This window comes from Arachis stenosperma, chromosome 5, assembly GCF_014773155.1.
Source record: "Arachis stenosperma cultivar V10309 chromosome 5, arast.V10309.gnm1.PFL2, whole genome shotgun sequence".
In the NCBI taxonomy this organism is placed as follows: domain Eukaryota; kingdom Viridiplantae; phylum Streptophyta; class Magnoliopsida; order Fabales; family Fabaceae; genus Arachis; species Arachis stenosperma.
This window is the reverse complement of record NC_080381.1, coordinates 89,218,166-89,237,520: the sequence shown is the minus strand read 5'-3', so window position 1 is coordinate 89,237,520 and position 19,355 is coordinate 89,218,166. Positions and strand designations below refer to the sequence as shown.

General features: G+C 40.3%; 2 non-coding genes across 2 annotated transcripts; one reads left to right on the top strand and one right to left on the bottom strand.

Moving 5' to 3' along the window:
* Window positions 1–641: 641 nt before the first annotated feature.
* LOC130984331 (small nucleolar RNA R71) lies at window positions 642–747 on the bottom strand. The gene has a single exon (XR_009088273.1). It is a non-coding gene; the product is annotated as a small nucleolar RNA R71 (small nucleolar RNA).
* Window positions 748–11,214: 10,467 nt separating this feature from the next.
* LOC130932214 (small nucleolar RNA R71) lies at window positions 11,215–11,322 on the top strand. Its single transcript, XR_009067375.1, has one exon. It is a non-coding gene; the product is annotated as a small nucleolar RNA R71 (small nucleolar RNA).
* Window positions 11,323–19,355: the final 8,033 nt, after the last annotated feature.

Below are 19,355 nucleotides of genomic sequence, written 5' to 3'. Positions count from 1 at the left end.
TAACAAGAATAGTTTCTTCATTTTATCTCCTGTTGTGCAATCTGTCTGTTGTATGACAGGGAGAAGAGAAGGAGTTTCAACATCCTTCGATTCAGAACCTGAAAGGACCCTTTGGAGACTAAGAAGGGAAGCAAGAGGGAAAAGAATTATTGGTGCTGAGGAAGAGGAAGAGTACTTTGAACCCAATATGGAAGAGAATTAGGAGAACAATCATGAAGAAGAAGCTCACAACCATGCTAGAGAAGGCCATGCAAACCGTGCTGGGCAAGAAAAGAGAGTTCTAGGCTCCTATATCAATCCTAATCCAGGAAACTGTGGAAGTAGCATTCAAAAGCCCACCATACATACCAACAATTTTGAACTAAAATCCCAGCTCATCACCCTTGTTCAGAACAATTGTTCATTTGGAGGAAGTGCTCAAGAAGACCCCAATCAACATCTAACCACCTTCCTGAGAATTTGTGACACTGTGAAGTCTAATAGAGTCCATCCGGATGTCTATAGGCTGCTCTTGTTCCCTTTTTCACTCAGGGACAAGGCATCCAAATGGCTTGAATCCTTTCCAAAGGAGAGCTTAACAAATTGGAAAGATGTGGTGAACAAATTTTTGGCAAGATTTTACCCTCCTCAAAGAATCAACCGGCTGAGAACTGAGGTGCCAACTTTCAGGCAACAAGATGGTGAGACTCTCTATGAAGCATGGGAGAGGTTCAAAGACTTAACAAGAAGATGCCCACCAGATATGTTCAATGAATGGGTTCAACTTCACATTTTCTATGAAGGTCTTTCCTATGAGTCAAAGAAGGCTGTGGATCATTCATCAGGAGGCTTTCTAAACAAGAAGAAAACCATTGAAGAAGTCATAGATGTCATTGAAACAATTGCTGAGAATGACTACTTCTATGCCTCCGAAAGAAGTAACACCAGAGGAGTAATGGAGCTGAACCACATGGATGCATTGTTAGCTCAAAATAAGATGATCACCAAGCAGCTAGTAGATCTTACCAAGAAGGTGGAGGAAAACCAAGTTGCAGAAGCCATCACTTCATCGTCAGCTCAAGAAGGAGCGAACATATGAGAAGAAGGTGACAGGGAGCAAGCCAACTATGTTGGAAACTCACCTAGACAAGTCCATGATCCATACTCCAAAACTTACAACTCTGGATGGAGAAATCACCCCAACTTTGGGTGGGGAAACCAGCAAGACCAAGGGCAAGATCAGAGACCCCACAACTTCAATTCCAACAACAATGCAACTCATCAACACACATCACAGAGATCCTACCAACATCTATTTAACCACCCTTCTCAACCACCTAATCTCAACCCATCATCAATAACCGAGGATAGGCTCTCAAAGATTGAGGCTCTACTTGAAGACTTATGCAGAGAAGTCCAAGACAACAAAGTGTTTAAGGAAGAAGTGCGAGCCAATATCAAGAACCAAGGAGAAAACATCAAGAGATTGGAGTCCCAAGTAGGGTATCTACCAAACCCATTAATGGATTCCCCAGTGATACAGAGAAGAATCCAAAAAGAGAAATAAAGAAAGTGAGATGGGAAGAAAGCAAAATGATAACCACAAGTGCTGAGGGGAGTATGAATGGAGTAGAACACCTCTAAAATAATCAAAAGGAAAGCCAGGAGAAAGGAAGCTATACACCCCAACCTACATCCAAGGAAGAGCTGAAGAAGAAGGAGGTATTGAACCCATATGCACCTTTTCCCCACAGGCTTAAAGGTGGTATTGCAGGGAGAATGTATTCAAGGTTCCTTGATATGTTTGCATCTTTTGATGTAAATATACCATTCATTAAAGCCCTCCAGCAAATGCCGTTCTACATCAAGTATATAAAAGAGCTATTAGCTAGAAAAAGTCCATTGAAGGGTGGACAAACAATAAAGATGAACAGGGATTGCAGTGCTCTCATTCAACCAGGGCCACCCACAAAGAAGGAGGATCTAGGGAGTTTCCACACTCCTTGTGCCATAGAAGAAACAATGATTGACAAAGGGCTTTGTGACTTGGGAGCAAGCATCAACTTAATGCCTCTCTCCCTCATGAAAAAGCTCCAAATCAATGAACTAACTCCTACTGATGTAATTATCAGATTGGCTGACAAAACTCAAAAACAAGCAATGGGAGTGGTTGAAAATGTGCTGGTGAAGGTTGGGAGCTATTATCTTCCCACAGATTTTATTGTTCTGGAAATGGATGAGAATCCTATTTACCCCATCATTCTGGGAAGACCATTCCTAGCCACAGCCAGAGCACTCATAGATGTAGAGTGAGGAGAGCTAGTACTGAGAATACATGATGAGCAGCTCACTTTCAATGTTTTCAACCTCTCACAAGAAGCAAGTCAAGAAAACAAAGAATCAAGAGAAGAGCAGAATGAAGCACTAATGCAAGAAACAAGCAGTAAAGCACAAACAACACAACTGGAAATCCCATGGGTTGGAAAGCCACATATTCAGGAAGAACCACGTTCAAAGGTGATCCAAAGGGAACCAGAACCACCAGAGTCATGTAGAGTCAACAACAAGAATCCCTTAGAGAAAGAATCTATAGAAAGCAAGAGAGCATCAAGAGATATAAAGAAGAAAGTCCCAAGGGGATGGAGAAATAAGAAAATTCTTACAGAAAATTTCTCGCCAGGTGATGAAGTGATCTCTACATACTTTCCATCTATACCACCTCACCTCCCCACTATTCCATCTCAGCTGCCTCCAGTGTACACCATCAACAAAATCTTGTCCTTAGAGCATGTGGAGCTTGTCAACAAAGCCAATGGACATAGGTTCACTGCAAGGGGAGAAGACTTCAAGCACTATCAGCCACCTTGACAAGGACCAAACGTTAAGCTAATGACGCTAAAGAAGCGCTTCATGGGAGGCAACCCATGTTCTATACCCTCGCTCTTAAATCTCTAATAATAGTAATAAGGCAAATTCCATGGAATTCTAAATCAATTTTGACAACTAATATAAAGCCCCTCTACATGCAACGTATAGTACATGATAAGTTTGGTGTTCAAAGCACACCAAGTGAGGTTTGAACACACCTTATGAGGAAAATTTATTCCCCAAACTTGTTGCACCATGTGATCACAAACAAATTTGGTGTACCAACGTGCATGCATGGGAAGCTTAATGGTTGATTGATTTGCATTCATGGAAAGTATTTAGTCATGTAAAAACAAAAGAAAAAGATTTTTTTTTTACTAGTTCACACTTTAAGGTTTCCCACCAAAAATTTCAAATAACCGATTGCACTTTTTCTTCGTATATAGGGAATCAAAAAGGACATTGATGGTACTTGATAGGACAATTGAGGAAGGGATATTCGGCCACTACACCAAGGGAATTTCACACTTGTCTTCATGGGGAATGTCCTTGGAAGTGTTGCATGCAACATTGGGAGTGGATAATTTTGAAGACCGAACCAAGACCCCTATAAAGGAGGTGATCCTTGTGCTCATTCAATCCCAAAATCCCAACCGTCCACTATCAAACAACACCATCAATCCACACCCTTCAATCAATTGCCATCTTTCTATATAAACCCCTTCACACAACCTCTCCGTACACACTTCAAATTCTCACCCTTCCCACTCCCTTCTTTCGGGCATACACACATCATCCTCCACCAAAGGCTTCACATACACCCTCCTAGCCATCTTGAGAATAGCCAACACATCAACAATCTTGCATGGCATCATCAAGCTCCAAGAGACAAAAGGGGAAGGAACCCATAGAGCATCCTCCTTTTGATGAAGGGCGATTTAGAACCTTTCATCATGCACTCTAGTATGGGTGGATGGCTGATAAAGAAATCATTTATGAACTAGGCTTTCAAGTCACAAAATCAGAGTGTCCAGAAATCACAAAGAAGGTGGAACAACGCCGATGGGAGCTCCTCACCGATCCGATCACAAGGGTGAATACAACTCTAGTAAGAGAGTTCTATGCAAATGCAGTTAGACAAGACAAGGCGGATGACTCATACACAAGTTTTGTGAGAGGGGTCATGGTGGATTTTAGTCCCATGACTATCATGAGAGTGTTGAAATTGAGAAGCATACCCTTTGAAGAGGAGAGCTATCACTCGAAAATGGACAAAAACCCCAATTATGACCAGATTATACAGGATATATATGTGTACAAGGAGCAGATTGGGAAAGAGGCCCCAAGAGGAAGCCCAAATTTATAAAAAGAGGAGATCTCCTCCCTTAGGCTAAAGGTTGGTTCGAAATTGTTAGGAGATCCATCCTCTCAGCCGGAAACAACTCAGAGGTAAACCTCAAGAGAGCAGCGATGGTGCAATGTCTAATGAAGGGAGGAGAGATCAAGGCTCATGAACTCATAGCCTAAGGCATTCGGAAGCTTACTGAGAAGAGCAATTCTGGAGGAAAGTTGGGTTATCCCAGCACTATTTTTCGTCTTTGCAAACTGGCTATGGTGATATTTGAGGATGAAATCCCCGAGTGGATAAAGGTTGGTATTCCAATCATTTATCGTCGGATGCATGCTACTACAGCTCCACTACCTCCACGAAGGGTACGAAAGAGGCCAGCCCATCAAGCTGAAGAAGAACAACATCCACAGGAGCAAACCCCAGCCACCTTAAGCATGCACCAATTGCAAGAGGCTATTGATACCTTATCTAGGCAATGCATGGAAAATCAAGGGGCACAAAGGGAGTTTCAAATGCAATTAATAGACCGCCAAGAAGGATCACTCTCTAGATGGATGAATCAGCAAGGGGAATCGCAAAAACAATTGATGACCAGCAAATGGAACAAGGGAGACAATGGAGTGAATCCTTCCATAACTTGAATCAGAAGCAAGATCAACAACAGGAAGCCATCCAAAGGCTAATCAACATCCAAGCACATCAAGGTGCACACATCCATGAGATGCATCGGAAACAGAGAGAACAAGCAGATCTTTTCGATGAATATAGAACATTTTCGGAAGGTGTCTACATGAGTAAAACTGGGTATCATGTGAATACCCAAGCCAGGCTTGGGTACCTAGTCAGACAACTACCTGTTTTGCATCCTGGGATAACAAAATATGAAGATATAAAGGATGAGTTAGCACGAGTGGAGCGCAAAAGGGTAGAACAAAGTCATGAATCAGTAAGGAAGGCACTAGAGGATTGGAAGATAGCCAGAATGAATCGGATGAGAGGAAGCACAAGCGGACAAAGTAAACTTAAAGAGGACAAGGAAGCAGAAGAACATGAGCATGCCAACAAGTGAAAGGTGGTGAAGTTCCTTCTTAGTTCACCTTTTTTCAAAGCTTTAAATAAGGAAAATCATGTATGAAATAGAACATGCTTCCATGGGTAGTTTAGGGCTTTCAATTCTGCATTTAAGTTTCGTTGCTTAGGTTAAACATGCTAGCTTAATGTCTTGAGTGTTCACTTTCACCTTTCTTACTTGTATGCTTGTTCTTTAAGTTAATCAAAAAGAAAATGTTATGAAAAGAACAAGAGTGGAGTTATTTTGTGAAGTGCATTCTGAATGTTTGTGGTAGGATAATTAGTAAGCTAAGTTGGTTCACCAAATAAGGAAAGAAAGCAACTATCTATCATAAGTCCTATGTTTGAGACACATCCTTTGAGACTAACTAAGCGATAAGATCCCAATAAGAAAAAAGAAAGAGCAATAAAAGTGAAAAAGGAAAGAAACACAATAAGAAATAATGCTAGGCACCAAGGGTTTCAAAATTGAGGCATGTGTCTGTGGTGTTTATGTGCAAGGGATATATTTGGATGAATAAGCTCTTAGAGGTGCCTTATCACTTGGTAACTTGGATTAACTAATCCGGGATTATCAGCTGAAAGTCCACTATCAAGAGTAACCTTTGCTACAGAACACTTAGTAACCCAAAGAGGTGCTGGACACCAATGTCTCAAGAAAGGAATAATAACAAACCACGTGCCTGTGGTGTGTATGTATAAGGGAAAGAGACTTGAGGGAGTAAGTCCTTAGGGGTGCCTTAACACCTAGCACCTTGAACCAACTGGTTTGGGAGTGTTGGCTGAAAGCTTATCACAAAGAGTCACCCTCTTACAAAGCACTTAGCAAAATGAAAAATAAACTTTGAAAAAGAAGGAAGGATCAATAAGAAAGAAGTCTCAAAGGATGCAATCAAGAAAGTGACCAATGAGTTGATAAAGGCTTGAAACCTAAAGGGAAGGAACCTAAGTTGCTATGCATGAAACCCCATAAACCAGGAATTCTACTTCTATTTTATCTTCTTGTTCTTTCATTTCATTCTTCTTATGCTTCAGTACTTGCTTAGGTACAAGCAAGCTTTAAGTTTGGTGTTGTGATGCCAAGGCATCTAGGCCAGTTTCACTGACCTTTTCTTTACTTTTTTAGGGTAGTTTCATGCATTTTCTTAGTGAATAAGGCAAGTTTCGGATGAAAATACACTCACACCTTGATTCAAGCAACTATTGTGAACTTTGCATGATTTCATGAGAATTTTGCTAAAATTGCATGATAAATTGATGATACATAATCTCATGACTTTGGCTAGAGCTTTGATGCACTTTAATTGCTTGATTTCAGGGCAAAGGAAGCAAGGAAGAACCACGTTAGTATTCACGTTAACCTAGTTAACATGAACATTAACGTGGAATGGTAAAAAGCTTTGCAACGTTAATGAGAAAAGTGATCACCAATAATGCCTACGAAGCCATCCATAGCTCACGTTACTTGCCACGTTAACTAAGTTACCATGGTAGTTAACGTAGAAGAAAAAGAGAACTCCAACGTTAAGAGAAAACGTGAACACCACTAACATTGAGAAACTTGGCAATGATCCACGTTAAGAGTCACGTTAACTTAGTTAACGTGAACTCTAACGTGGAAGAGAAGAACAAAAGCCAACGTTAGTGACACTCACTTTTGTCACTAACGTTGGACCAACTAGTATTGCCTACGTTAACTTTCACGTTAAGACCATTAATGTGAAACTTAACGTGGAGTTGAGATCAAAGAGCCAACGTTAGTGACACTCACTTTTGTCACTAACGTTGGAAGATGGCATCACTACTACGTTAAGAGCCACGTTAACTTAGTTAACATGAGTTCTAACATAGAGAGTTTGGGCATTTGGAGCATTAGTGACAAAGGTGAGTGTCACTAACGCTCTCGAAGGTGAGACACACCCACGTTAAGAGTCACGTTAGCTACACTAACGTGAACTCTAACGTAGGAACAAAAGGCACCAAGCAACGTTAATGGGAAAAGTGATTCCCAATAATGCTTGCGAAGGGGTATAAGCCAACGTTATTGGGAAAAGTGAGTCCCAATAACGTTGGCCAAAAATTGAGAACGCAACGTTAGTGGTCATGTTAAGACCACTAACGTTGGAGTTAACGTGGGTACATGAGGGTGGAACGTTAGTAGAAAAAGTGAATGCCACTAACGTTCTCGAACCCACAATGGCACTCAACATTAATCTCACTAAATGCCCAAGCCTAATTCATATTTCTCTGCAAGCTGGGCCCACTAAAGATGAGAACTGCTTCAACTCAAGATCCAGAGCCCACATCCAAGACTTGAAGAACTCACTAGAAGATCAAGAGGAGTAGTATATATAGGAGTAGTTTTGAACTATAGAGGGGAGCTTGGTATTTTTGGGAACTACTCTTTGTATATTTACTTTTATGCACTTTTAGCATGGATTATTCTTTTCTACCATTTTTCATTTCTAGAGCTATGAACAACTAAACCCCTTTCATTGGGTTAGGGAGCTCTGTTGTAATTTGATGGATCAATTATAGTTTTCATTCTTCTTCTTCTTTCTTTTCTCTTGATCTTACTAGAAAGCTTTCGATCTTAATTCAATTGGTTAGTTGTCTTGGAAAAGAAACTTTCCATAATTGGATCTCCTTTGAGCCTTGAAAAAGGGATGAGGAGATCATGCTAGAAATGCTTTCTCATATTGGACCAAATTAAGGTTTGGGCGGATATAGTGACATGTAATCCTCCCAACACTTTGATTTGGAAATACATGTGGTATAATCAGTGACCACACTTCATCTATTCCCATGAGCAATTAAATCAAGGAATTGGGCAATTGTTCAAGCTTAGAGAGATTGGATTGCCAAGGAATTGGGATCCAATCACTTAAGATTGCCAAGGAGATCAATGAATGCATTGATTGAGGAAGAGATGAGAATGAACTTGATCCAGAGAATGCAACTTCTCCTGAACCCAATGATTACCCCATTTCTGATCTTACCCATTGATGAGCGGATAATTTATATGCTTTTTGGCATTATTTTTAGGTAGTTTTTAGTATGATCTAGTTAATTTTAGGGATGTTTTCATTAGTTTTTATGCTAAATTCACATTTCTGGACTTTACTATGAGTTTGTGTGTTTTTCTATGATTTCAGGTATTTTTTGGCTGAAATTGAGGGACCTGAGCAAAACTCTGAGAAGGAGGCTGACAAAGGACTACTGATGCTGTTGGAATCTGACCTCCCTGTACTCGAAATGGATTTTCTAGAGCTTTCCAGCAATATATAATAATCCATACTTTATTCGGGATTTGATGACGTAAACTGGCGCTCAACGCCAGTTCCATGCTGCATTCTGGAGTCAAACGCCAGAAACACGTCATGAACCAGAGTTGAACGCCCAAAACACGTTACAACTTGGCGTTCAACTCCAAGAGAAGCCTCAACACGTGGATAGATCAAGCTCAGCCCAAGCACACACCAAGTGGGCCCCGGAAGTAGACTTATGCATCAATTACTTACTTTTGTAAACCCTAGTAACTAGTCTAGTATAAATAGGACTTTTTACTATCATATTAATCATCCTGGATCCTAGATTGTATTTTTAATCCTGTGATCACGTTTTGGACGCTGGCCTCTCGGCCATGCCTGGACCTTCATCACTTATGTATTTTCAATGGTGGAGTTTCTACACACCATAGATTAAGGGTGTGGAGCTCTGCTGTACCTCGAGTTTTAATGCAAGTACTTCTATTTTTTATTCAATTCAACTTATTCTTGTTCTAAGATATTTGTTGCACTTCAACTTGATGAATGTGATGATCCATGACACTCATCATCATTCTCACCTATGAATGCGCGTGACTGACAACCACTTCCGTTCTACCTTAGACCGGGCGCATATCTCTTGGATTCCTTAATCAGAATCTTCGTGGTATAAGCTAGAATTGATGGCGGCATTCATGGGAATCCGGATAGTCTAACCTTATCTGTGGTATTCCGAGTAGAATTCCGGGATTGAATGACTGTGACGAGCTTCAAACTCGTGATTGCTGGGCGTGATGACAAACGCAAAAGAATCAAGGGATTCTATTCTAACATGATCGAGAACCGACAGATGATTAGTCGTGCTGTGACAGAGCGTTTGGACCATTTTCACTGAGAGGATGGGATGTAGCCATTGACAACGGTGATGCCCTACATACAACTTGCCATGGAAAGGATTAAGAAGGATTGGATGAAAGCAGTAGGAAAGCAGAGATTCAACAGGGACAAGCACCTCCATACACTTGTCTGAGATTCTCACCAATGATTTTCATAAGTATTTCCATCTTTATTTTTTATTTATTTATTATTATTATTCAAAAACTCCATAACCTTTTATTATCCGCCTAACTAAGATTTACAAGATGACCATAGCTTGCTTCATACCAACAATCTCCGTGGGATTGACCCTTACTCACGTAAAGTATTACTTGGACGACCAAGTGCACTTGCTGGTTAGTTGTGCGGAGTTGTGACAAAGTGTGATTCACGTTTGAGAGCGCTACCAAGTTTATTGGTGCCATTGTTGATGATCACAATTTCGTGGACCACCCATTTTCTTTACTTTCTGACATTTATTTTGATGCTCATTACCCCAAATCCCCATTTAAGATTCTGCACTTTAATTTCTGTTATTTACTTTCCAGTCATTTAAATTTTTGCAAGTTCCCAATCTAGATTCTGTTTAGCTCAACTAGCATATTCTTCTAACTAAAGTTGCTTGACCAATCAATCCTTGTGGGATTCGACCTCACTCTATTGTGAGTTTTACTTGACGACAATTCGGTATACTTGCCGAAGGGAAATTTGTTGAGAGACAAGTTTTCATGCATCACTCTTTGGTGAGCAAAGGAGGTTCATTCTTCCAAGTCTCATTTCCAAATAACTTGTCATTTAGCTTCATGATTGCTCCAAGGTATTTAGCAACTTCCTCTTCAGTGACATACTCATCCTCTTCAGAGGAAGAATACTCATCAGAGCTCATGAAAGGCAGAAGTAGGTCCAATGGAATCTCTATGGTCTCATTTTGAGCTTCAGATTCCCATGGTTCCTCATTGGGGAACTCAGTGGAGGTCAGTGCACGCCCATTGAGGTCTTCCTCAGTGGCGTTCACTTCCTCTCCTTCCTCCCAAAATTCGGCCATGTTGATGGCCTTGCACTCTCCTTTTGGATTTTCTTCTGTGTTGCTTGGGAGAGTACTAGGAGGGAGTTCAGTAACTTTCTTGCTCAGCTGTCCCACTTTGCCTCCAAATTCCTAATGGAGGACCTTGTTTCAGTCATGAAACTTTGAGTGGTTTTGATTAGATCAGAGACCATGGTTGCTAAGTCAGAGGGGTTCTGCTTAGAATTCTCTGTCTGTTGCTGAGAAGATGATGGAAAAGGCTTGCCATTGCTAAACCTATTTCTTCCACCATTATTGTTGTTAAAACCTTGTTGAGGTCTCTGTTGATCATTCCATGAGAAATTTGGATGATTTCTCCATGAAGAATCATAGGTGTTTCCATAGGGTTCTCCTAGGTAATTCACCTCTTCCATTGAGGGGTTCTCAGGATCATAGGCTTCTTCTTCAGATGAAGCATCCTTAGTACTGCTTGGTGCATTTTGCATTCCAGACAGACTTTGAGAGATCAAATTGACTTGTTGAGTCAATATCTTGTTCTGAGCCAGAATGGCATTCAGAGCATCAATCTCAAGAACTCCTTTCTTCTGATTAGTCCCATTGTTCACAGGATTCCTTTCAGAAGTGTACATGAATTGGTTATTTGCAACCATTTCAATCAGCTCTTAAGCTTCTGTAGGCGTCTTCTTCAAATGAAGAGATCCTCCAACAGAGCTATCCAGAGACATCTTGGATAGTTCAGAGAGACCATCATAGAAAATACCTATGATGCTCCATTCAGAAAGCATGTCAGAAGGACATTTTCTGATCAATTGTTTGTATCTTTCCCAAGCTTCATAGAGGAATTCTCCATCCTTCTGTCTGAAGGTTTGGACTTCCACTCTAAGCTTACTCAATTTTTGAGGTGGGAAGAACTTTGCCAAGAAGGCATTGACTAGCTTTTCCCATGAGTCCAGACTTTCTTTAGGTTGTGAGTCCAACCATGTCCTAGCTCTGTCTCTTACAGCAAAAGGAAATAGCATAAGTCTGTAGACCTCAGGGTCAACCCCATTAGTCTTGACAGTGTCACATATTTGCAAGAATTCAGCTAAAAACTGATGAGGATCTTCCAATGGAAGTCCATGAAACTTGCAATTCTGTTACATTAGAGAAACTAATTGAGGCTTAAGCTCAAAGTTGTTTGCTCCAATGGCAGGGATAGAGATGATTCTCCCATAGAAGTCGGGAGTAGGTGCAGTAAAGTCACCCAGCACCTTCCTTGCATTGTTTGCATTGTTGTTATTTTCGGCTGCCATGGGTTCTTCTTCTTTGAAGATTTCTGTTAGGTCCTCTACAGAGAGTTGTGCCTTAGCTTCTCTTAGCTTTCGCTTCAAGGTCCTTTCAGGTTCAGGGTCAGCTTCAACAAGAATGCCTTTGTCTCTGCTCCTGCTCATATGAAAGAGAAGAGAACAAGAAAATATGGAATCCTCTATGTCACAGTATAGAGATTCCTTGAGGTGTCAGAAGAACAGAAAAATAGAAGAAAGAGGTAGAAGAATTCGAACTTAATCAGATAGAGTTCGAATTGTGCATTGAGAAGGAGTGGTACTCCATAAATAAAAGGATGTGGGAAGAGGGGAAGAGAATTTTCGAAAATTAATTAAAAAGTTTTTAAAATTATTTTGAAAAATTGATTGATAATTTTCGAAAACTCAAAGTGGAAAAGGAATCAAGTGATTTTTGAAAAAGATTTTGAAATTAGAAGTCAAAAAGATTTGATTGAAAACTATTTTGAAAAAGATGAGGTTAAGAAGATATGATTGGTTTTGAAAACATGTGATTGAGAAGATATGAGTTGAAAAACATTTTTAAAAGATTTGATTTTAAAAATTAATAACTTGGCTATCAAGAAAAGATATGATTCAAACATTAAACCTTTCTCAACAGCAAAGGCAACATACTTGAAATGTTCAATCAAATCATTAATTGTTAGCAAGTATCTTTGAAAAAGGAAAGAAATTGATTTTGAAAACATTTGATTGAAAAGATATGATATGAAAAAGATTTGATTTTGAAAAACTTTGAAAACTTGAAAAAAAAAATTGATTTGAAAACAAAATCCTCCCCCTTGTGCCATCCTGGCGTTAAACGCCCAGAATGGTGCACATTCTGGCGTTTAACGCCCAATGCACTACCTTTTTGGGTGTTAAACGCCCAACCAGGCACCCTGGCTGGCGTTTAAACGCCAGTCTGTCCTTCTTCACTGGGCGTTTTGAATGCCCAGCTTTTTCTGTGTAATTCCTCTGCTGCATGTTCTGAATCTTCAGTTCCCTGTACTATTGACTTGAAAATAGAACCAAGATCAAATAAACAATACATGCAAGACACCAAACTTAAAATTAGACACTAGACTCAAACAAGAAACATAAAATCTTTTTGGTTTTTTTTGTGGTTTTGTAAATTTTTTTTTGTGTTTTTCGAAAATTATATGGAAATAGAAAATAAAAGTTTCAGAATTCTTAATTTGGATTCCAGGAATCATTGCAATGCTAGTCTAAGACTCCGGTCCAGGAATTAGACATGGCTTCTCAGCCAGCCAAGCTTTCAAAGAAAGCTTCGGTCCAAAACACTAGACATGGCCAATGGCCAGCCAAGCCTTAGCAGATCATTGCTCCAATAGCAAGATTGATAGAGATCAACAAGCTCTTGTGATGATCAGTTGAAACCTCGGTCCAATAAGATTAGACATGGCTTCTCAGCCAGCCAGATTTCAACAGATTATCATGAAACACTAGAATTCATTCTTAAGAACTCTGAAAAAAAAATACCTAATCTAAGCAACAAGATGAACCGTCAGTTGTCCATACACAAAACAATCCCCGGCAACGGCGCCAAAAACTTGGTGCACGAAATTGTGATCACTACAACTTCGCACAACTAACCAGCAAGTGCACTGGGTCGTCCAAGTAATAAACCTTACGCGAGTAAGGGTCGATCCCACGGAGATTGTTGGTATGAAGCAAGCTATGGTCACCTTGTAAATCTTAGTCAGGCAGACTCAAATGGGTATAGTGATATACGAATAAAGCATAAAGATAAAGATAGAGGTACTTATGTAATTCATTGGTAGGAACTTCAGATAAGCGTATGAAGATGCCTTCCCTTCCGTCTCTCTGCTTTCCTACTGTCTTCATCCAATCCTTCTTACTCCTTTCCATGGCAAGCTTATGCAAGGGTTTCACCGTTGTCAGTGGCTACCTCCCATCCTCTCAGTGAAAACGTTCCTATGCTCTGTCACAGCATAGGCTAATCAGCTGTCGGTTCTCGGTCAGGCCGGAATAGAATCTAGTGATTCTTTTGCGTCTGTCACTAACGCCCCGCCTGCTAGGAGTTTGAAGCACGTCACAGTCATTCAATCATTGAATCCTACTCAGAATACCACAGACAAGGTTAGACCTTCCGGATTCTCTTGAATGCCGCCATCAGTTCTAGCCTATACCACGAAGACTCTGATCTCACGGAATGGCTGGCTCGTTTGTCAGGCGAGCACTCGGTTGTCAGGCGATCAACCATGCATCGTGTATCAGGAATCCAAGAGATATTCACCCAATCTAAGGTAGAATGGAGGTGGTTGTCAGTCACACGTTCATAGGTGAGAATGATGATGAGTGTCACGGATCATCACATTCATCAAGTTGAAGAACAAGTGATATCTTGGACAAAGAACAAGCGGAATTGAATAGAAGAACAATAGTAATTGCATTAATACTCGAGGTACAGCAGAGCTCCACACCTTAATCTATGGTGTGTAGAAACTCCACCGTTGAAAATACATAAGAACAAGGTCTAGGCATGGCCGAATGGCCAGCCTCCCAATGATCTAAGATAGCATAAAATGAAGATAGCTACCCCGATATCCAATACAATAGTAAAAGGTCCTACTTATAGAAAACTAGTAGCCTAGGGTGTACAGAGATGAGTAAATGACATAAAAATCCACTTCCGGGCCCACTTGGTGTGTGCTTGGGCTGAGCAATGAAGCAATTTCGTGTAGAGACTCTTCTTGGAGTTAAACGCCAGCTTTTATGCCAATTTGGGCGTTTAACTCCCATTTAGGTGCCAGTTCCGGCGTTTAACGCTGGAATTCCTGAGGGTGACTTTGAACGCCGATTTGGGCCATCAAATCTTGGGCAAAGTATGGACTATCATATATTGCTGGAAATCCCAGGATGTCTACTTTCCAACGCCGTTGAGAGCGCGCCAATTGGGCTTCTGTAACTCGAGAAAATCCACTTCGAGTGCAGGGAGGTCAGAATCCAACAGCATCTGCAGTCCTTTTCAGTCTCTGAATCAGATTTTTGCTCAGGTCCCTCAATTTCAGCCAGAAAATACCTGAAATCACAGAAAAACACACAAACTCATAGTAAAGTCCAGAAAAGTGAATTTTAACTAAAAACTAATAAAAATATACTAAAAACTAACTAGATCATACTAAAAACATACTAAAAATAATGCCAAAAAGCGTACAAATTATCCGCTCATCACTTGTACCTCAAAGATCCCTAATTTATCCATTACAGAGAGTGGCATGAGGTTTACACTTGACTCTAGGTCACACAGAGCCTTCTCAAAGGTCATGGTGCCTATGTTGTAAGGTATTAAGAACCTTTCGGGATCCGGTTTCTTTTGAGGTATCTTCAGCTGAACCAAGGCATTTAGTTCATTAATGGGCAACGGAGGTTCATCCTCCCAAGTCTCATTACCAAATAACTTGGCATTCAACTTCATGATTGCTCCTAGATACTGAATGACTTGCTCTTCAGTAATGACTTCATCTTCTTCATAGGAAGAATATTCATCAGAGCTCATGAATGGTAACGGGAAATTCAGTGGAATCTCTATGGTCTCTGCATGAGCCTCAGACTCCTTTGGTTCCTCAATAGGGAACTCCTTGTTGGCCAATGAACGTCCCATGAGGTCTTCCTCACTGGGAATCACTGCCTTTCCCTCCTCTACAGGTTCGGTCATATTGGACGTGTAGATGGCCTTGCACTCTCTTTTTGGATTCTCTTCTGTATTGCTTGGGAGAGTACTAGGAGGAGTTTCAGTAACTCTTTTACTCAGCTGGCCCACTTGTGCCTCCGAATTTCTGATGGAGGACCGTGCCTCAGTCATGAAACTGATAGTGGCCTTAGATAGATCAGAGACTATGTTTGCTAAGCTAGAGAGGCTCTACTCAGAATTCTCTATCTGTTGTTGAGAAGATAATTGATGAGCGGATAATTTATACGCTTTTTGGCATTGTTTTTAGGCAGTTTTTAGTATGATCTAGTTACTTTTAGGGATGTTTTCATTAGTTTTTATGCTAAATTCACATTTCTGGACTTTACTATGAGTTTGTGAGTTTTTCTGTGATTTCAGGTATTTTCTGGCTGAAGTTGAGGGACCTTAGCAAAACTCTGAAAGAAGGCTGACAAAGGACTGCTGATGCTGTTGGAATCTGGCCTCCCTACACTTGAAATGGCGCTACAGAACACCAAATGGCGCGCTCTCAATGGCTTTGGAAAGTAGACATCCAGAGCTTTCCAGTAATATATAATAGTTCATACTTTATTCGTGATTAGACAACGTAAACTGGCGCTCAACGCCAGTTCCATGTTGCTGTCTGGAGTCAAATGCCAGAAACACATCACGAACCGGAGTTGAACGCCCAAAACACGTTACAACTTGGCGTTCAACTACAAGATAAGCCTCATCTCGTGTAACATTCAAGCTCAGCCCAAACATACACCAAGTGGGCCTTGGAAGTGGATTTATGCATCAATTACTTACTTCTGTAAACCCTAGTAGCTAGTTTAGTATAAATAGAACTTTTTACTAGTGTATTAGACATCTTTGGTCTCAGTTTTATTTTATTATTCATCATAGGAGACTATTGATCACGTTTTAGGGGCTGGCCATTCGGCCATGCCTGAACCTCTATCACTTATGTAATTTCAATGGTGGAGTTTCTACACACCATAGATTAAGGGTGTGGAGCTCTGCTGTACCTCAAGTTTCAATGCAATTACTATTATTTTCTATCCAATTCGATTTATTCCTGTTCTAAGATATTCGTTGCACTTCAACTTGATAAATGTGATGATCCATGACACTCATCATCATTCTCACCTATGAACGCGCGTGACTGACAACCACTTCCGTTCTACCTTAGACCGGGCGCATATCTCTTGGATTCCTTAATCAGAATCTTCGTGGTATAAGCTAGAATTGATGGCGGTATTCATGGGAATCCGGAAAGTCTACTGGTGCACGAAATTGCAATCACACTTTTGCAACCTCGCACAACTAACCAGCAAGTGCACTGGGTCGTCCAAGTAATACCTTGCGTGAGCAAGGGTCGATCCCACGGAGATTGTCGGCTTGAAGCAAGCTATGGTTATCTTGTAAATCTTAGTCAGGATATCAGAAATTATCAGGATTGATTGTAAAAAGCAAAAGAACATGAAATGGTTACTTGTATTGCAGTAATGGAGAATAGGTTGAGGTTTGGAGATGCTCCATCTTCTGAATCTCTGCTTTCCTACTGTCTTCTTCTTTAAACACGCAAGTCTCCCTCCATGGCAAGCTGTGTGTAGGGTTTCACCGTTGTCAGTGGCTACCTCCCATCCTCTCAGTGAAAGCGATTGCATATGCTTTGTCACAGCATAGCGGAATTCATCTGTCGGTTCTCAATCAGGCCGGAATAGAATCCAGTGATTCTTTTGCGTCTGTCACTAACGCCCCGCCTTCAGGAGATTGAAGCACGTCACAGTCATTCAATCATTGAATCCTACTCAGAATACCACAGACAAGGTTTAGACCTTCCGGATTCTCTTGAATGCCGCCATCAGTCCTAGCTTATACCACGAAGATTCCGATTAAAGAATCCAAGAGATATCTACTTAATCTAAGATAGAACGGAGGTGGTTGTCAGTCACACGTTCATAGTTGAGAATATGATGAGTGTCACAGATCATCACATTCATCCGGGTTAAGAACAAGTGATATCTTAGAATGGAAGCAAGCATGATTGAATAAGAAACAATAGTAATTGCATTAATCCATCAGGACACAGCAGAGCTCCTCACCCCCAACCATGGGGTTTAGAGACTCATGCTGTGGAAGTACACAAGAAACGTGTAAAAAATGTCATGAGGTCATAAGGTACCGATACAATGTCAAATGATCCTATTAATAGTAAACTAGTGTCCTAAGGTTTACAGAAATGAGTAAATGACAGAAAAATCCACTTCCGGGCCCACTTGGTGTGTGCTTGGGCTGAGCAATGAAGGAATTTCGTGTAGAGACCTTTTCTGGAGTTAAACGCCAGCTTTCATGCCAGTTTGGGCGTTTAACTCCAAATTTTATGCCAGTTCCGGCGTTTAACGCTGGAATTTCTGTAGGTGACTTTGAGCGCCAGTTTGGGCCATCAAATCTTGGGCAAAGTATAGACTATTATATATTGCTGGAAAGCCCAGGATGTCTACTTTCCAATGCCGTTGAGAGCGCGCCAATTGGGCTTCTGTAGCTCCAGAAAATCTACTTCGAGTGCAGGGAGGTCAGAATCCAACAGCATCTGCAGTCCTTTTCAGTCTCTGGATCAGATTTTTGCTCAGGACCCTCAATTTCAGTCAGAAAATACCTGAAATCACAGAAAAACACACAAACTCATAGTAAAGTCCAGAAAAGTGAATTTTAATTAAAAACTAATAAAAATATACTAAAAACTAACTAAAAGATACTAAAAACATACTAAAAACAATGCCAAAAAGCGTACAAATTATCCGCTCATCACAACACCAAACTTAAATTGTTGCTTGTCCCCAAGCAACTGAAAATCAGAATAGGATAAAAAGAAGAGAATATACTATAGACTCCAAAATATCAAAGAAACATAGCTCCAATTAGATGAGCGGGACTAGTAGCTTTTTGTCTCCGAACAGTTTTGGCATCTCACTCTATCCTTTGATGTTCAGAATGATTGGCATCTATAAGAACTCAGAACTCAGATAGTGTTATTGATTCTCCTAGTTAAGTATATTGATTCTTGAACATAGCCAGTGTATGAGTCTTGGCTGTGGCCCAAAGCACTCTGTCTTCCAGTATTACCACCGGATACATACATGCCACAGACACATAGTTGGGTGAACCTTTTTAGATTGTGACTCAGCTTTGCTAAAGTCCCCAATTAAAGGTGTCCAGGGTTCTTAAGCACACTCTTTGCCTTGGATCACAACTTTATTTCGTTCTCTTTTTTTTTCGAAATTTTTTTTTTTTGTGTTCACTGCTTTTTCTTGCTTCAAGAATCATTTTGATGATTTTTCAGATCCTCAATAACAGTTCTCTTTCTCCTCATTCTTTCAAGAGCCAACAAATTTAACATTCTTAAAAACAACAAATTCAAAAGACATATGCACTGTTCAAGCATTCATTCAGAAAACAAAAAGTATTGTCACCACATCAAACTAATTCAACTAGTTTCAGAGATAAATTTCGAAATCCTGTACTTCTTGTTCTTTTGTGATTAAAGCATTTTTCTTTTAAGAGAGGTGATGGATTCATAGGACATTCATAGCTTTAAGGCATAAACTTAAATTTTATTAATTATGAATTAAGAATAAGACTCAAATATAGATATAAGAATAGAAAACAAAACAAGAAAAACGAAAAAAAATAGGCTCCTAATGATAGAGGTTTTCACAGAGTTAGGACTCAACAACCTTGATTTTGAGAAGTGGATGCTCCCTCAGCTTGAGAGGAGAGCTTTTGGCGTTTCATCTCTTGGATTTCACGCCCCTGCTTCTCTTGCTCCTTCCATTGACTTCTTGGTGATTGGATGCTCAATGGGTATGAATTCATCTGCTTCTATCTTTACCCCAGCCTCTTTACAGAGCAAGGAAAT